Raw genomic sequence first — 17,786 nt, 5'->3', positions numbered from 1 at the left:
AATATATAAGTTATGAAGAGGTCCACTCACAAGTTTTCCATTGCCTACAAGTTGCTCGAATTATTGGGAATATGATCACTTCCATCGATGCACCTAAACATAATTAAAGGCCATTTAATAAAACTCTACGAAAATGTTGGAATTTGGAAAAACGGATGATGGATTCGTATTCGGCACGTCAAAAACCTAACGAGTGACCTTGGGTTCCCCCACGCGCACCCACACGCGCGAGTATTGTGGTACTCGCCACCTTCAAATTTTTTGGAAATTTTCCAGATTTTTTATCCAACTTTGAGAGCTCATTCTGAACTTCATACAAGCTCAAATCGAATGATTCAAAATTTGAAATGTAGTTAGGAATGTGGAGAAGATATTCATTCCTTTGGATGGCTCGACGAAATACAGGGTTGGCCGGAAAAGTGTATAAAATATGGCAAAACAGTCACTTTTTGAATTTCGAAATTTCTGGAAATTGCTCCTTGAGTTGATTTTTGTGTTAAAACCTTCACCAAAGTCACTTTTAATCGTCAATAAAGTGATCTAGCCTATGGGAAAGGAAGATAGGAGTTTCGAAGCTCACCTTCATCGGAGACGACAATAAATCGTCTGAAATGGATGCAGAGTAACTGTGTCGTGCTATGTGAAGGAGAAGAAGAGTTTTCCTTGCTTATTTTAGGACCTAGAATGATGGTTGTGTTCGCTCCCTAAATTCTCCATGGGCCTTGCGTGCATGCCGAGAATTTATTCAAACACTAGATTGGTGGGGTGCAGGCTTGCCACTACTAGATACCGCTAGTAGACGGATTTTGAATGATTGAGGTTGCACCTGAGTTCGACTTCTGACCAAGAGATTGTGCCATTGAGTGGGAGTGACTCAAATCAAGGTTCTTTGTTTGCCTTAAAAATAAGGACTTTACGTATATGGAGAGGTACAACAATATGTAAATGACAAAGGAAAGTGAATGACTAATATTGTAGATTGCTTGTAAATTAAATGACTGAAGATGAGTTGTACATGAAAACTACAAAGGAGATCGATACTGCAAGTGAGCAGCAGAGCTAATAAACTAGATAAAAAAAAGGCTTTTGGTGAAGGTTGATCCTGAAAAGGATGAAGGCTTGGTGCTGACTACAGCTTCGTATGCAAATCTGGCTTGAGCAGAGTTTGTGTATTTTTTTTGTTTGATTGAGTGTCCATAATCCTTGTGCTTGTGATCTTTTATATAGAGGTCTGGAAGAAACCCCCTGCTGAGGACATTGCACTTGCCCGAAAGAAGCTTGGGCAACTTGCATTTCATTGCCAACTTGCATGTAGAAACAATATTAAAAATGGAACTTGCATCTCCACCACATGTTTTTAGCACATGTCTCCTCCACTTGTAATAAACTAACAATTAAAAGAAGCAAGTTGGTTTCTTTCATATTATCCTTATCCGAAAGCTTTCCCATCCACTTGCAATACATGCATGTATCTTGATTAAACAAAGGCTTGACAAACCTCCACCACCCAAACAAATGGGAAAAACAATATTATAGTGCCAAACCCCTCCACTTGCAGCCAAATATCTTGCCAAGTTAGTTTTCTTGCACATTAATCCTCCAAATGCCATATTTTACCCAAATTGCCCAAATAAGTAAAAATGGGTATATTTTGGGTGCAAATAGGTTGCTTGAGGGTGTGCTCGCTGACGTGATAAGGTGGTTGTGGTGGTGGTTAATGGTTGCATAGAGATAGAGAAATGAGAGCTGAGATGGTGGTTTTATGTGTTTGTTTGGGCTGCAAAGAGAAGGAGGAATAAGAACCGGGGTGATGGGAAAGGCAAAGGAAGATGAGAGGGAAGGTGGTGAAGTGATTGTCGACCAAGAGGGAGAAAAGGTGAGATGTGTGTGTGTATGTTAAGTGACAGAAAGAAGAAATAGGTAGAGAATAAAGGTCACGGGCCAAAATGGAATCCTCCAGAAAATGGGGGGAAAATTTGCCACGTGGCAGCACGCGAGTGGTCCAATGATGTAAAAATCTCCACTTATGAAATTACCACAATACCCTTTCATTTAAAAATTCGTAGAAGCTTCATTTTAGTTTCGAATTCAAAACCGCTCGCGCCTACGTATTCGTATTGACGAGTACTACAAAGCTACGCCAAGGAAACGAGTATTACATGACATGACAACGAGTGTTACATTTTAGTAAATTCACACTTTAAATTTATAAAAACCATAATAATTCGGGACGAGTCGTTACAGTGTCCTATGGCCATAGATGTCTACATACCCAGTTGTGTGTATGTGCTGTATGATAATCCAATAGATAAGTACCAAAAACATACCTCAAAATTCATAACAAATCCGGAGCTCAAAAACTCAAAGCCTCATCTCATAAATCCATGTTAAATCATATTCATAAATCCGTAAAATAAAACATATTCATAACCCATAGAATTTCATATACGAAAATCCCATAATTCATAACCTCTCGTAAAACATAAATTCGATAAATCATAAATATGCATAGAACCAATTTTAATAAATCATAAATTCTTTGTAAAATGTAAATCCAAAAATCCGTAAATCATATCATAAAACGGAATCCATTCATGAAATATAAAATGCATGCAAACCTAATATTTTATAAAAACATGCAATTAAGAATAGCACTCACATATATTTTGCTGCCCAGAAGTCACTCGAGCTAGTGATGATGGAGTCACTTCCCACCAATGCACCTAAACACATATAGAGGCCATTTAGTAAAACTCTACTAAAATGTCAGAATTTGGGAAAATGGATGGCGGATTCGGATTAGGCACGTCGAAAAACCTAGGAAGGGACCTCAGGTTCCCCCACACGTCACCGTACGCGCCGCTATGTGCCGAGTTAGGTCGCCAGAAAAGTTTGGTGGAGGCACGTGTGCTTCACGCACTGGCCATGGTAGTCTTCCACATGCGCCCACGCACAGACCCATGCACCGATCGTGGAAACTGGGTTCAGGCTCTGGTCTGGTCAAATTTGGGTTAGATCTAGGATTGGGTTTAAGGGGTTGGGCTGGGTTTGCTGGGTTGGGCCAAGTTAAGGTTAATGGGCCAATGGTTTTAGGCTAGAGTTACTGGGTTGGGCCAGGCTGGTTACATAGATCGGGTTTTTGGTGCACGGGTCGGGTCGACCCGGTTTCAGGTCGTGGGTCAGCCAATCTCCACTAAGAAGAAAGCCAGAGCTTGGGTCATCCTTGAAACTCAACTAAACCTAGTCATTCTATACATCAAATTGAAGCCTAAAGAACAAGGAGTCAGAATATACCTTTGGTCCCTTGATCGTGGTCGAAAGTTGCCAGAAATAGGCTCGAAAGTCGTCAAACTCGATGGAAAACTTGGGAAGTTCTCCCTCGACGTGTTTTTGCATTCAAACATCACTCATTACACCTAAACTTTATGCTAAATGACATAAAATTAAGAGATATAGGGTTTCCGAGGCTTACCCTACGTCGGAGAACAAAGGTTTTGTTGGATTCGTAGAAGGATGGCAACTTTCATCATCTGCACTTTTGAGTTTGCAAAGATGAGCGACGAGAGAATGAGAGGTTAAAGGGTCTAGGTTTGGGTTATTTTAGCTTATTGTAGAGGTAGCTATTATAACGACCTGTCTTGGAACTTATGGAACGTAAGAATGGTTTTGTAAGTTCACTTAGTTTGGAAGATATTTTGAAATGGTTAGATTTTGGGGTTAGACCGAAGCTTGCTTTAAGTTGTAGATACGTGTTAAACGCAGAAAATAGCTCAAAGTAGCTTTTCCCAGTTTTTCGACGAGCACCGCCACTTTTGAGGCATTTTTCAGCCAAATCACAGTCGTCATTCATAGTACCATTCTCTTCATCAAAAAAGTTATGAGTGTTTGAAACCTAGCCCAGAAACCAACCAAACCATGGCCTGAAATCAAGTCGACCCGAACTGATAACCTTAAACTAGATCCAAACCCATTTGAATAACCGGCCTAAATCTTTGGGCTAAGGAACCAGACCCAAACTCTAGGCCCATACCCAATTACCCCAAACCCAAGTCACTATTCAGCCTAACCCAGAAATAAGCCCAAACCCAATTGCCCAAGCCTAAGCCCGAACCCAATGTCATCCAAAAACCCTGGCCAGCACATGGGTGGCACATAGGCTTGCGCGTGGAGCACACGCACCTCCACCTGAGGTATTGTGCTCCGTCGCCGTCCATGGCGACGACGACGACTTTTCCGGCCAACTTTCCGACGACCCAAATCGGCGCATGGGGGTATCCGATATCCCTATTTAGGTTTTTCGACGTCCTGAATTCGTTTTCGACGTCCGTTTTCCCAAATTCAACCATTTTAGTATAGTTTTATTAATTGGTACCTTTATGTGCTTAGGTGCAATTGTTTATGGCATTTCCGTCCTCTCTAGTTTGCACGGCTCTTCGACGGCGAAGAATCTGTGAGTAGACCCCTTCCAAAATGCATGATTTTACTATTAGAAATGCATAAATGAAAAGCATGATTTTATGGATATGTTTTATGAAACGTTTATGAGTAAATTGGTTTCACACTTTATGAATTATCATGCTTTATCGACTTTACGTTCTTTATGGTATATATGATTGATGGTTATATACATACTTATGAAAATGGTTTTACAATATAATGTCTTAGCTACTGAGCTCCGTTTAAGATATATATATATATATATATATTAGAAATATTATGTTCATGTTTTTATGTGCTTATTTGGTGGTTACTCATACGATACTGCATACAGGCGAATGTTACTGCCTACGGGTGAATGATACTGCCTATGGGAGAATGATACTTATATTGGCTTCGGTCGGGTGTGTGTAGGTGGCTTTGGCCGGAAGATTTATATTGGCTTCGGCTGGGAGATGTAGTACCTACTGGCGATTGTAATACCATTACTAAGCACACTATATACATTATATGTTTAACGAAAGGTTTTATGGCATACTAGGGTTTTCGGAAAACCTATTACATATTATACTATTGAGTTTTTATAAACTTTGGGGGCTAGTACGTTGATGAATAACTATTTCAGTATTACTTATATATCAACTTGGTCCACTCATGTTTTGTTTTACACCCCCTCAGGACTTAGAATCGAGGAGTACAATCCCAACGTCAGGGCACTCCTGCATCGACATCTTCGAGTCCTCTCGGTGTATGACCCATCCTGTCGTTTATTCAATTTAATATTATTCCTTTTTAGTGTCTCAGATTAGTTGTATGCTCTAAACATGTTCCACAATTTCATATTCATTATAATTATATTTACAAGTTTTATTTATGTCGGTTAATTGTTTTTAGTTCTCATGCATCCTAATATGGCTTCGTCATATTCGGATATCGGCCAACACATCCCTACCTTGGTATTTGGAGGATATCAGGGCTGGGCATGTCAATTTGGTATCAGAGCGTGGTTTGTTCAGAGCATAATTAGGATCTTCTGTTACTTTAGTAGTGTGTTGGTCATGACATCATTTGGATGTCACGAAATCCAGATTTTTGTGCCATCTGGCACAGTTGTGCAAACCTTCCTATGTTTGAATTGTCACCTTCTGGTTGAAATACAAGAATTCGTGTCGGGATTGTGCCTCATCCGTGAAGAAATGGATTGTTAAATGACTTTCAACATTAAATTGATACTCTGCAACATGCGTTCCCTAGGAATTACGGGCATAGTTAGTTTTACATTGAAGTGACTTGAATTTAGAAATCTCAGTAAGAGGAGCTCTGGTTAAGACCAACTGAAGATTCGAATTAGTGATGCAACTTTGCGATATGCGTTCCCTAGGAGTGTAGTGAAACGAAAAATCTAAGTGGTTTGAGTTTGGAGATCTCAAAATGGTGATGTTACTTTACAACATGTGTTCTTTAGGAATGGCGGGCATAGTTATATCTATATGGAAATTTCTTGAAACATCCGAAGTTCGTGTTGGAAAGTAAGTGCTAGTTGTCTTGAAGTTTAGTAAGTGTTAGTTGGTGGGATGGAATCAATGTCCTCTAACTCGTTCCCACTGAGGAAATTCGTATGAATCCTTAGAACAATTCTCGATGATTGATCTATCAATAATCTTCTTGCTTACTCTAACAACGAGGTCAAGTTCACTAATCATCGATTGTCAGTTGTACGTCAAATTCTTCAAACGTTGTTTTTGTTTAAAGTAGATACTTTTCTTAGGAGTTTCTTTGGTAACAGACGTTATCATCATCAATTTCCAAAAAGTGTTGCGACCGTTGGAAATTGAAAATCCTCACAAGATGTTGTGAAATACGAAATGTCGTTGGCCTTGTCAAATCCTATCAACAGTTCTTAATTATTCTTTGAGCTTAGGCCCATTTCCTTTTTGGCTAAGAAGCCAGTCAACTTTATTGCGATACAGACAATGAATGAAGTTTTTGACAACAGGATTCTTACAGTTTTCGAATTCTGCTATGGTGCATTATTAAATGTTTGGCTACACACGGATGCAGTGGGATCTAGTCACACGTGTGCCTTTTGACGATTAGAACCGACTATCCTATCCTTGACCTAGAGCTGGTAACGATCTTCCTTGCTGTAAAATCTGGTGACGTTTTCTCTACAATGAGAAATGTTGCATCTTTTTTTATCGAAGATGTTATAGTGTGTTTTCACACAGAAATGGCTGAGTTTGAGACAAAACAGGTGGATGGAACTCATCGGTGAGTTGATTGCACCTTTGAGTGCCATCATCGTTAGGCAACTGTCTAGCTGATGCTCTTAGTTAAAGGCTCCATGTACCTTCATCCGAGCTATCCATGTCCCACTATCGGTTTCTCTTAATGGATTAGGAACTCTATTGTTAGGAAACAACTTACTTTTGCCTAAGGGTGATGAAGCTGGACAAAGGAAAATTTTTGGTAAGGCCTACCTCTCAACATATGTCATGCATGCTGGCAGTATTAAATTGTACCACTATTTTCATCCATTTTATTACTGGTTTTGTATGAATGGGATATCGTTGAATATGTGAGTAAACGTCTGTTTTACTGGTAAATGGAAGCGAAAAGATGGAAACCATCATGCTTATCTCAATTTCTTTCGATTCCTGTTTAGTGATGGGAAGAAATTCCCATGGTTATCCTTCTTGGGTTGTCGAGAACCCACCGGGGATGCTAATGGAGGCGAATGAATGACACCATAGTTTTCCTGTACAAACCACCTTGTACACGTGGAAATTGTGATGACATTTCGATACTTGTTAGTCAACTCACTCATCGTATTATCTACCAATCCACGAGGACTATGCTTTTGACCATTTAGCAGAATTCTTCATTCTAGACTTAGTTTAACTAACGTCTCTATAAACATCAGTTTCGACTAAAATCCCTGATTCACCTCCTGGTACTAGGAAGCATTCTAGTCAACTTCGAGTTCAAGCTTACCTTATGACAGTTCGTATCTTTTCATTCGTATCATTTCTAAAGCAGACAAATTGTTCTAGAAAACTACTAAGATTCGAAAGTTTTAGTTGGAACCATCAATCGTTCAACCACCCATTAACATCCTATTGAGCGAATCATTACCGCTGGTGTTTGAATATCCCTAAGATTATCGTTGTAACAAGTTGTTGAAAAAGTTTGAGTTCTCGTCTATCATATTACTTTCGACTACCACTCGAGTCGGGTCCGCATTCAATCATCTCGACTTACCACCACAGAATCAAGTTATGTACTTACATGTATTCTTGCATCAAAGCTATGTATTCACTCCAGTTATCTGTTTTCCTAGCTTTGATGGATTTGTTTTTACCTTTACATTCTTGAGTTTTCACTTAGCCTTCTCGATATAGATGTTCACTAAATTCGAGAGAAATTTTCAATGAATCAGCTCGCTCAAGTGTTGTGAATCGCATTGTTCTAGTTTACAGTGTGTCGTCACTTTTGTAGCTTATCATGTTGCGTGTTTCATTTCTATGTTTGTGAAGTTTTTTTTAAGGGCTTGAGTACTAAGTTGTTTTCCTGTATCATATTTTTATTTGCAAACTGTTGGACAGTCTTGAACGAACTATCTAGATCTTGAAAGACGTGTTACGTTCTTATAATTTGTGGTTTTTGAATGATTAGATTTTGCACTGATCTCTTTTGAAGTAGTTACGAAGATAATTTTTATTTTCAATTTAAGTATGACACTATTTGAAACTTGGTATGATAGATTCTATTGGCAACACTAGTTAGACAGTAGAGTTTTGCGAATTGATTTCGGATTTTGATTTTATGATTTGAGAAACTGTGTGCTTATGTTGTTGTCACCTTAGAGTTTGGAAAAATTGGTATGTTTGCACCCATAGGAAATTACTACTTGCTTATCGAGACAACAATACGTTGTCGATATCGCGGGCGGCCGACTGTGATATTGATGGCTTATTCATTGGATTCGTTAAGCAAGTGGACAAGTCGACCCGTCTACGATAGTTGTTATTGTTTAGTTATTGTTGGGGCTCGACCCAAAGACATATATGTTCTCGGAGTACGTGATGTTACGAATGCTTGGGCGAGATCCACTTCCATTTTCAGTTTTGATTTTCTATACAAGTATTTTAATTTAACTTATTATAGTTATACAATTGTATTTTTGACGTTACCAAAGTGTAGATAAGTCATCTCCACTTTCAATTTTAAGTTCAGCACGAGTTTTCGACCTCTATGTTAATATCCATCTATTTTAACGTTATCATATTATATGTACGTACTTTTGACCTTAAATTATTGTATATTACAACTTTATATCTCTTCATAGTATGTTACTACTATTATACTGATGGGGGAAGAAAGTATGAGCTTGGAGGCATAAAAGAGGATTTTGCAACCCAATCGCGACGGTGTGGCATATTCTCTTTTATGTAACCACTCTAACTTGATTTCTTCTTTATACATATATTCTTTCCTATCTTCGAGTATTTATGTATAGTATGTTATTTCAAATTTCGTCACGAAATTTGAAATAACTAGGGTAGGTTGTGATGACCTGTCCCGGAATTTATCGAACGGAATGGTGGTTTTGTAAGTTCACTTGGTTTGGAAGATATTTTGAAATGGTTTGCTTTTGGGTCATAATTGGTGTGCCCAAGGGGGGCCCACCCTTTGTTTTTATTCCCTGGCCCAAACTTTTTCTCTCTCCCCTCCTTCTTATGCACCTTATCTCTCTCTTTCCCCCTCACTTAAGATGTGTTTTAAGGTTAGATCGAAGCTTGCTTTAAGTTGTACATATGAGTTAATGCAGAAAATAGCTCAGAGTAGCTTTTCCTAGTTTTCCAGCGAGCACTGCCACTTTCAAGGTGTTTTCCAACCAAATCACGGTGAGTTAGCCATTGTGCAAGGTACTATTCTCTTCATCTTGTTGAGTACTACAACTTTCATTTTTGAATCACTCGATTTGGTTGAGTATCGAAGAAGTTATGAGCATTTGAAACCTTGCCTAGAAACTGGCCAAACCATGGCCTGAAACCAGGTCGACCCGACCCGATAACCCTAAATCGGATCCAACCCCATTTGAATAATCAGCCCAAATCTTTAAGCCAAGGAACCCGATCGAAACCCTAGGCCCAAAACCAGTTACCCCAAACCCAAGTCACTATTCTGCCCAACCCAGAAACAAGCCCAAACACTATTGCCAAAGCCCAAGGCCATCCCAGAAACAAGCCCAAACCCAATTGCCCAAGCCCAAGCCCAAACTTTTGTCTTAAGTGAGTCAAAGGAAAAAAAGATAAAAAGCAAGGTAATGAAAATGACATTTGCGTTGGAAGATACAAATGGAGCAATCTATGGCAAATCTGCTAGAAAAAGAAAACCACCTACCCCACAAAGTAGGACTATATAAATACACAAGCGCAGAGAATACATACACAAAAACTCATTTTCTTTTCCCAAGTAGGACAATGATGCTGGCATACAATCCCGACGTCAAGGCACTTCCACATCGGCATCTTCAAGTCATCTCGGTGTAGGACCCATCCCTTTGTTCATTCAATTTAATCTTATTCCTTTTTAATGTCTCAGATTAGTTCTATGCTCTGAACTCGTTTCACCATTGCATATTCATTATAATTATATTTACAAGTTTTATTTATGTCGGTTAATTGTTTTTAATTCTCATGCATCCTAATATGGCTTCGTCATCTTCGAGTGTTGGCCAGCACGTGCCTACCTTGGTGTTTGGAAGATATCAGGGTCAGGCGTGTCAGCTATCGATGATGAATGTTGGGGATTTCTCTATTGCACTGTGCTCAGAAAGAGAGGTGAGAGTTGAGAAGGAAGGGAGAATTGAAGTGGTTGACAGAGAAGAGAGGGGACAATGAAAGAGTTAAAGGGAGAGAATTAAGGGAGAACAATGAGAGAGAAGATTGGTAGTGTGCGCATGTATGGGAGTTGCTTAGAAATGGGGAGTGACTAAGAAAATGAAGGGGAAAGAGTTCTAGAGAGAGTGAAGGGAGAAAGAAGCTCACGAGGAGAAGAAGAAAAATCCGAGAAAAAGAAGAGGAAAAAGAGAGAGAGAATTCTACAGAGAGAGATCACGGCCAAAAGGAACACCCTAGCAAAATGGGGTAACATGCCACTTGTCGCTACCCTAATGGTCCATGATGGAGAATATCTCCAATTGTAAAATTACCAAAATGCACTTATCGTTCCGAGTCCTGTAAAATCATCGTCCTAGCTCCAAATTTGATTCCACTTGCTTCCACGCGTTCGTAACGATGAATACTACAAAGATACACCAAGGAGACGGATCTTATGTGACACGACAAGGCGGTCAACAAAAGTCAACGTTTTTGCCTCGAATGGCATTTTCGTAAATTCACACTTTAAAATTATAAAAACTGTAATAACTGGGGACGGGTCATTACAATGTAAATCTTACCAAGTTTTAGCTCATCATACCAAAGCTGCAGATTATGTGAATCTTACCAAGTTCTAGCTCATCTGAAACACCCCAACCCCATTTTTGTTATTTAAAAATGGTTTTTGGACCTAAATTGGTGAGCCCAAGTGGCCCACCCCTTTTATTTTGTCCCCCGGTATCTCTTTCTCTCCTTTAGCTCTCTCCCCTCTTCTCTTCCTCTCGGCACATCTCTCTCCCTTTCACCCGTGTCCTTCCTCCCTGCAAACCCTCACTTCCACACCACATCAATGAAGACGACAGCACCCATCACCATCACTCAGATCCTCCCTTCTCTCTTGCCCCTCTCCGAGCTCACTCTCTCTCATCTTCACACTGTGCACAGTCACGGTGCACTTGAATTCCGACGAGGTAAGTCGAAAACACCCTTCAATCTTCCTTCCTAGTAGTCTAGAAGGCTTAGTGGTTGTTAAAATGTGATTTTGATGAAGGTTTGGACACGAAAATACGTCGGGGAGACTTCCCCAAATTTTCGGCGAGGAACCCATCACTTTCGAGGCAATTTCCTACCAAACCACTGTGCAAGGTATCAATCTCTTCGTCTCGCTGAGAACTACAACTTTCCTTTTTGTGTCACTCAATTTCGTTGAGTATTGAAGAAGTTATATCCATTTGAATCTTACCCAGTTTCCGGCGAGCCCAACAGCTTTCGAGGCATTTTCCAGCCAAACCACGGTGAGTTAGACATCGTGTGAGGTACCATTCTCTTCGTCTCTTCAAGGGATACAACTTTCGTTTTTGTCTCGCTTAATTTCGTTGAGTAGTGATAAAGTTATGACTGTTTAAAGTGAGGTGGTTTTCCGGCCAATTTTTCGGCTTTCTCTCCCATTGGGTCCGGCGACCCACCAAACCCAAGCCCTTTAGGCCTTCCCTGCCGAGCCCAACTCTTTTAGTTGTGTGTGTTTTGGGCTAGGTGTGTGTGTGTGGGTTGTGTGGTGTGTGTGAGTGTGTTATGCATGTGCCGTGGTTGTGTGTGTGTGTGTGTGTATGCATGTCGTGTGTGTGTGTGTGTAGTTGTGATGCGTGTGTGTGTTTGGGTTTAGGCCCAAACCACATTTCTTCACCCTAAACCCTTTTAACCCAAAAACCTTAGAATTCCAAAACCCAATAGATCTTAATCCTATTTAACCTAAACCTAAACCTTAATCCAGACTTCAAGCCTAAAACCCGTTAGACCTAATTTGACCGTTGACCCCCGGTCAACGTTGACTTTAGGGTTGACTTTTTGGGTTTTCGTCCGGGACCCTTCTTAGGGTAATTCAACATTCTGAATCTGTTTCCAACGTCTGTTTTCCCAAATTCAATTGTTAAAATAGAGTTTTATTAATTGGACCCTTTATGTGCTTAGGGGCAATTATTGGTGACGTTTTCTTGTTCGTTAGTTTGCGTGGCTCTTCGGCGGCTAAGTACTATGAGTGGACCCCTTCTAAAATACATGTTTTATAGTAGAAATGCATACATGAAAAGCATGATTTGATGATTACATTTTATGAAACGTTTTGTGAGATAACATGCTTACTGAGGCTACTTTGAATTATTACTATTTTTCCTATAACCCATGTTCTTATAGAATATCTGATGGATTAATAAAAAAAAAAGGCTCGTACAGGGGCCGTTGAAATCAGACTATTTAGGAAAAGGCGTGCCTTTACGTCTTAACGATTTACCAGTCGTAGCCTATGCCTTCATCTTTCGATGATTAGACCTAGAATAGAATCCTTTACAGATATTTAAAAGGAATTGGATTTAGTTGGCAACTTATGCGCTACGGTAAATTGTACTGTAAATGCCATCGAAGATGATGGATGACTTTATACTATGAAGTTGTTTTTCAATATATATATGTTCAATTGTTTTGTACTTACCTAGTGGTCCTTTCCACTACGGGACGTAGGGATAGATTCTGGTCCGTCCCGGGCGACGGTTTGGTGTTGGCATAAAGCCTGGAGTGTGTTTCCTCTGGCTATTTAGCACAGGGATGGGAAGCCAGCATGGGGCTTGAAGTGTATTTTCCTCTGATTGTCTGCTCAGAGACGGCGAGCCGGCATGGGGCTTGGGGGTTATCGGACAATTCACTAGTGATTATTATATATGAGTTATGATTTGAGACATTGCACGGCATGCTAGGTTTCGGAAAACCTATGTTTAACATTATATATGTGTTTTCATAAAACCTGGGGGTTAGTACGTTGATAACTGTTTTATTATGTATATATCAACTTGGTCCACTCATGTTTGTTTTGCGCCCCCTTCAGGACTTAGAATCGAGGCATACAATTCCGGCATCAAGGCACTTCCGCATCGGCATCTTCGAGTCCTCTTGGTGTGGGACCCATTCTTTTATTCATTCAATTTTATATTATTTCTTTTAGTATTCTAGTTAGTCGTATGCTCTGAACACGTTCCTTAAATGCATATTCTTTATTCTTTTATATTTATATACCTTATCTATTCCTTGTTTTCAGCAATTGCACTCAATAAATGGCTTTCGTCACCCTCGGGTGTTGGCCAGCACGTGCCTATCCTGGTATTCGAGGAAATATTGGGATTGGGGCGTGTCATCATCATACCTAGTGGTCAACAACAATTTGAAAATTTTTGTCTTAAAGATGTCCTATACACTACCTTGTATACTATTCTTGTTTTTTTTTTTTTTTCTTGTTATGATTATTTCAAAGAAAATATAAGATGACATAGAAACCAATAACTAAGTGAGTCAAAGGAAAAGAAGATAGAAAGCAAGGTAATGAAAATGAAATTTACGTTGGAAGATACAAATGGAGCAATCTATGGCAAATCTGCTAGAAAAAGAAAGCCACCTACCCCACAAAGTAGGACTATATAAATACACAAGCGCAGAGCATACATACACAAAAACACATTTTCTTTTCCCAGGTAGGACAATGATGCTGGTGTACAATCCCGACGTCAATCCACTTCCACATCGGCATCTTTGAGTCCTCTCGGTGTAGGACCCATCCCATTGTTCATTCAATTCAATATTATTCCTTTTTAGTGTCTCAGATTAGTTGTATGCTCCGAACCCGTTCCACAATTGCATATTCATTATAATTATATTTACAAGTTTTATTTATGTCAGTTAATTGTTTTTAGTTCTCATGCATCCTAATATGGCTTCGTCATCTTCAAGTGTTGGCCAGCACGTGTCTACCTTGGTATTTGGAGGATATCAGGGTTAGGCATGTCAGCTATCGATGATGAATGTTGGGGATTTCTCTGTTGCATTGTGCTCAGAGAGAGAGGTGAGAGTTGAGAAGAAAGGGAGAATTGAAGTGGTTGACAGAGAAGATAGAGGACAATGAGAGAGTTAGAGGGAAAGAATTAAGGGAGAACAATGAGAGAGAAGATTGGTAGTGTGCGTATGTATGGGAGTTGCTCAGAAAGGGGGAGTGACTAAGAAAATGAGGGGGAAAGAGTTCTAGAGAGAGTGAAGGGAGAGAGAAGCTCACGAGGAGAAGAAGAAAAATCCGAGAAAAAGAAGAGGGAAAAGAGAGAGAGAATTCTACAGAGAGAGATCACGGGAAAAAGGAACACCCCAGAAAATGGGGTAACCTGCCACATGTCGCCACCCTAATGGTCCATGATGGAGAATATCTCCAATTGTAAAATTACCAAAATGCCCTTACCGTTCCAAGTCCCGTAAAATCTTCATCCTAGCTCCAAATTTGATTCCACTTGCGTCCACACGTTCATAGCGACGAATACTACAAGGATACGCCAAGGAGACGAATCTTACGTGACACGACAAGGTGGTCAACAAAAGTCAACGTTTTTGCCTCGAATGGCATTTTCGTAAATTCACACTTTAGAATTATAAAAATCGTAATAACTGGGGATGGGTCGTTACAATGTAAATCTTACCAAGTTTTAGCTCATCATACCAAAGCTGCAGATTATGTGAATCTTACCAAGTTCTAGCTCATCATACCAAAGCTGCAGATTATGTGAATATTACGAAGTTTTAGCTCATCATACCTAGTGGTCGACAACAATTTGAAAACTTTTGTCTTAAAGATGTCCTATACACTACCTTGTATACTATTCTTGTGTTTTTTTTTTTTTTTTTTTGTTATGATTATTTCAAAGAAAATGTAAGATGACATAGAAACCAATAACTAAGTGAGTCAAAGGAAAAGAAGATAGAAAGCAAGGTAATGAAAATGAAATTTGCGTTGGAAGATACAAATGGAGCAATCTATGGCAAATCTGCTAGAAAAAGAAAGCCACCTACCCCACAAAGTAGGACTATAAATACACAAGCGCAGAGAATACATACACAAAAACACATTTTCTTTTCCCAGGTCGGACAATGATGCTGGTGAATGAAACCACCTCCTTTTTGCAACCTTTGGCCTTCACACTTCTGGCCATTTTCACCATTCTCATATACAGATGGTACTCCTCCACCACAACCTCCAACAAAACCTCATCACCGCCTTCTCCGCCGAAGCTCCCTATCATCGGAAACTTTCACCAAATAGACTTGTACCCACATCGCTCACTGCAAAAATTATCTCAACGCCATGGCCCTCTCATGCTTCTTCACTTCGGACATGTCCCAGTCCTTGTTGTCTCTTCAGCTCAGGAAGCTCGGGAGATAATGAAAACCCATGATCTCACATTTTCTGATCGACCCAAGTCCACCAACTTTGAGAAGCTTCTCTACAACTTCAAAGACGTTGCATCTGCTCCTTATGGTGAGTATTGGAGGCAGGTCAAAAGCATATGTGTTATAAATCTTTTGAGCAACAAAAGGGTTCGCTCTTTTCGCTTTGTCAGAGAAGAGGAAACCAAAACCATGATCAGCAACATAATGAAGTCATCACCATCAGTTTTGAATTTAAGCGAAATGTTTGTGAGGCTTACTAATGATGTTGTATGTAGAGTCGCCCTGGGGAGGAAGTACAGTGGTGAAGGTGGGATGAAGTTTGCGGGACTTTTGGGGGAGTTCAATGAGTTATTGGGAACTACTAACATTGGGGACTATATCCCATGGCTTTCTTGGTTGAGCCGTGTCAACGGTTTGGAAGCCAGGTTCGACAAGGTGGCTAAGAAGTTTGATGACTTTTTAGATAAAGTGGTCCAAGAGCATATGGGTCAGAGTTCAGGGAGTGGAGATGATGACCAACTGGATTTTGTCGATGTTTTGCTTGCATTTCAGAAAGAAAACTTGGCAGGTTTTCCTCTTGAGACAGTTAGTATTAAGGCTCTCATCTTGGTAATCATCTCTCTCTCTCTCTCTCTCTCTCTCTCTCTCTCTCTCCCTCTCTCTCTCTCTCTCTCTGTGTTTCCGTTAGAAAGCTATTAACTAAACTGATTCGTACATATATTAGATATTAAACACCTGAAAATCCAATACTTCGGTGTTAAATCACATACTGTTACAAGTAGTAAATCAAATCCGATAAGTTGTCTTGCTTCCTGCTGCTTATTTTCCTTTAAAACTAACACAATTCTTCCTCTATGTAATTATATGTATTTCAAATACCTTAATCAATAATATTAACTGTTGCAGGATATGTTTGCTGGTGGCACTGATACCACATACGGTCCTGGAGTGGACAATGACTGAGCTTTTAAGGCATCCTAGGGTCATGAAAAAGTTGCAGAATGAGGTACGAGAAATTGGTCGAAAGGGAGAACACATAACAGAAGATGATTTGATTGGAACGCACTACTTGAAGGCGGTGATCAAGGAGACTCTTCGCCTACATCCACCACTTCCATTACTAGTGCCCAGGATTGCGGCCCAAGACGTGGAAATAGGTGGTTACAAAATTAAGGCCAAGACACACGTTATGATCAATGCATGGCAAATTGGAAGAGATCCCAAACTATATGAAAAACCAGAGGAGTTTGAGCCAGAAAGGTTCTTGAATAGTGAGATAGATTATAAAGGGAATGACTTTCAGTTAATTCCGTTTGGTGCTGGTAGGAGGGTCTGTCCGGGAATTCAGTTTGCCATGGCTGTCAATGAGATTGCGTTGGCAAATATCGTGCACAAGTTCGACTGGACGTTGCCTGGTGGAGCAAGTGGGGAGGATTTAGACATGACTGAATCTACTGGTATAACCATATGCAGAAAAATTGCTCTTAGAGCTGTTGCTATTCCATTTTCATGTTGAAAGATTGAGGCTATATGGAATAGCAACTGCTATAACCGTACACGCGTTATTTCTATATATAAAATAACAGCCGTTGCTATTCCATATATATATATATATATATATATATATAACCTGGCAAAAAAGGGTTTAATTTTCTTCTTTAAAACTATAATGCTGGTGAATGAAACGTTTTCGCAAACTTTTTTTATTTTTTTATTTTTAGGAAACTTCGACTCTACCAGGGAGATTTTATTGATATCAGAAAAATGGTACACTTAGATAGGGGACATAAACATAACCCCTCATAATAAAGAAAAAACAGATAAGTTAAAATACATGAAAAAAATGGGGGACATAAACCTTACTCCTCTAGAAACAAAAACAACAAAGATAAAAGGAAAAGAGGGAGATATGAAACCTAACCCCTCTAAAGCAGAAAAAACATCACAAGGTTAAGAAAAGAAAGAAGAAAAAAAAAAAAGCAAGGCAAACTTGTATGCCAAAATGCACATTAGTTTGAGAAGAAAAACCCCTCCATAATGTAACCTTTCACCTTCACATTACTGGCCATTTTCATGATCCTCCTCCGCTACAACCACAACAAGACCCATATTGGAGCATTTGTGTCTGTAGGAACTGTTTTTCTCTTATGTTGAATTGTTTGGTTGAAAGAGTCTTTACCCATTTTTTTTTCCTGTTTCTTTTGGTCCAATATC

The 17,786-nt window shown here is 39.6% G+C and overlaps 1 long non-coding RNA gene and 1 pseudogene across 1 annotated transcript in view; one reads left to right on the top strand and one right to left on the bottom strand.

Annotated features, from left to right (window-relative positions):
• Positions 1-17,786, bottom strand: part of LOC126600960 (uncharacterized) — a 66,206-nt gene that overhangs the window by 24,557 nt on the left and 23,863 nt on the right. The gene's annotated exons all lie outside the window — the stretch shown is intronic.
• Positions 15,224-17,176, top strand: LOC126600941 (cytochrome P450 736A117-like; annotated as a pseudogene).

The sequence above is a fragment of the Malus sylvestris genome, chromosome 14 (assembly GCF_916048215.2).
Source record: "Malus sylvestris chromosome 14, drMalSylv7.2, whole genome shotgun sequence".
NCBI lineage: Eukaryota > Viridiplantae > Streptophyta > Magnoliopsida > Rosales > Rosaceae > Malus > Malus sylvestris.
The sequence above is the reverse complement of the archived record's forward strand: the minus strand, read 5'-3'. Positions and strand labels throughout refer to the sequence as shown.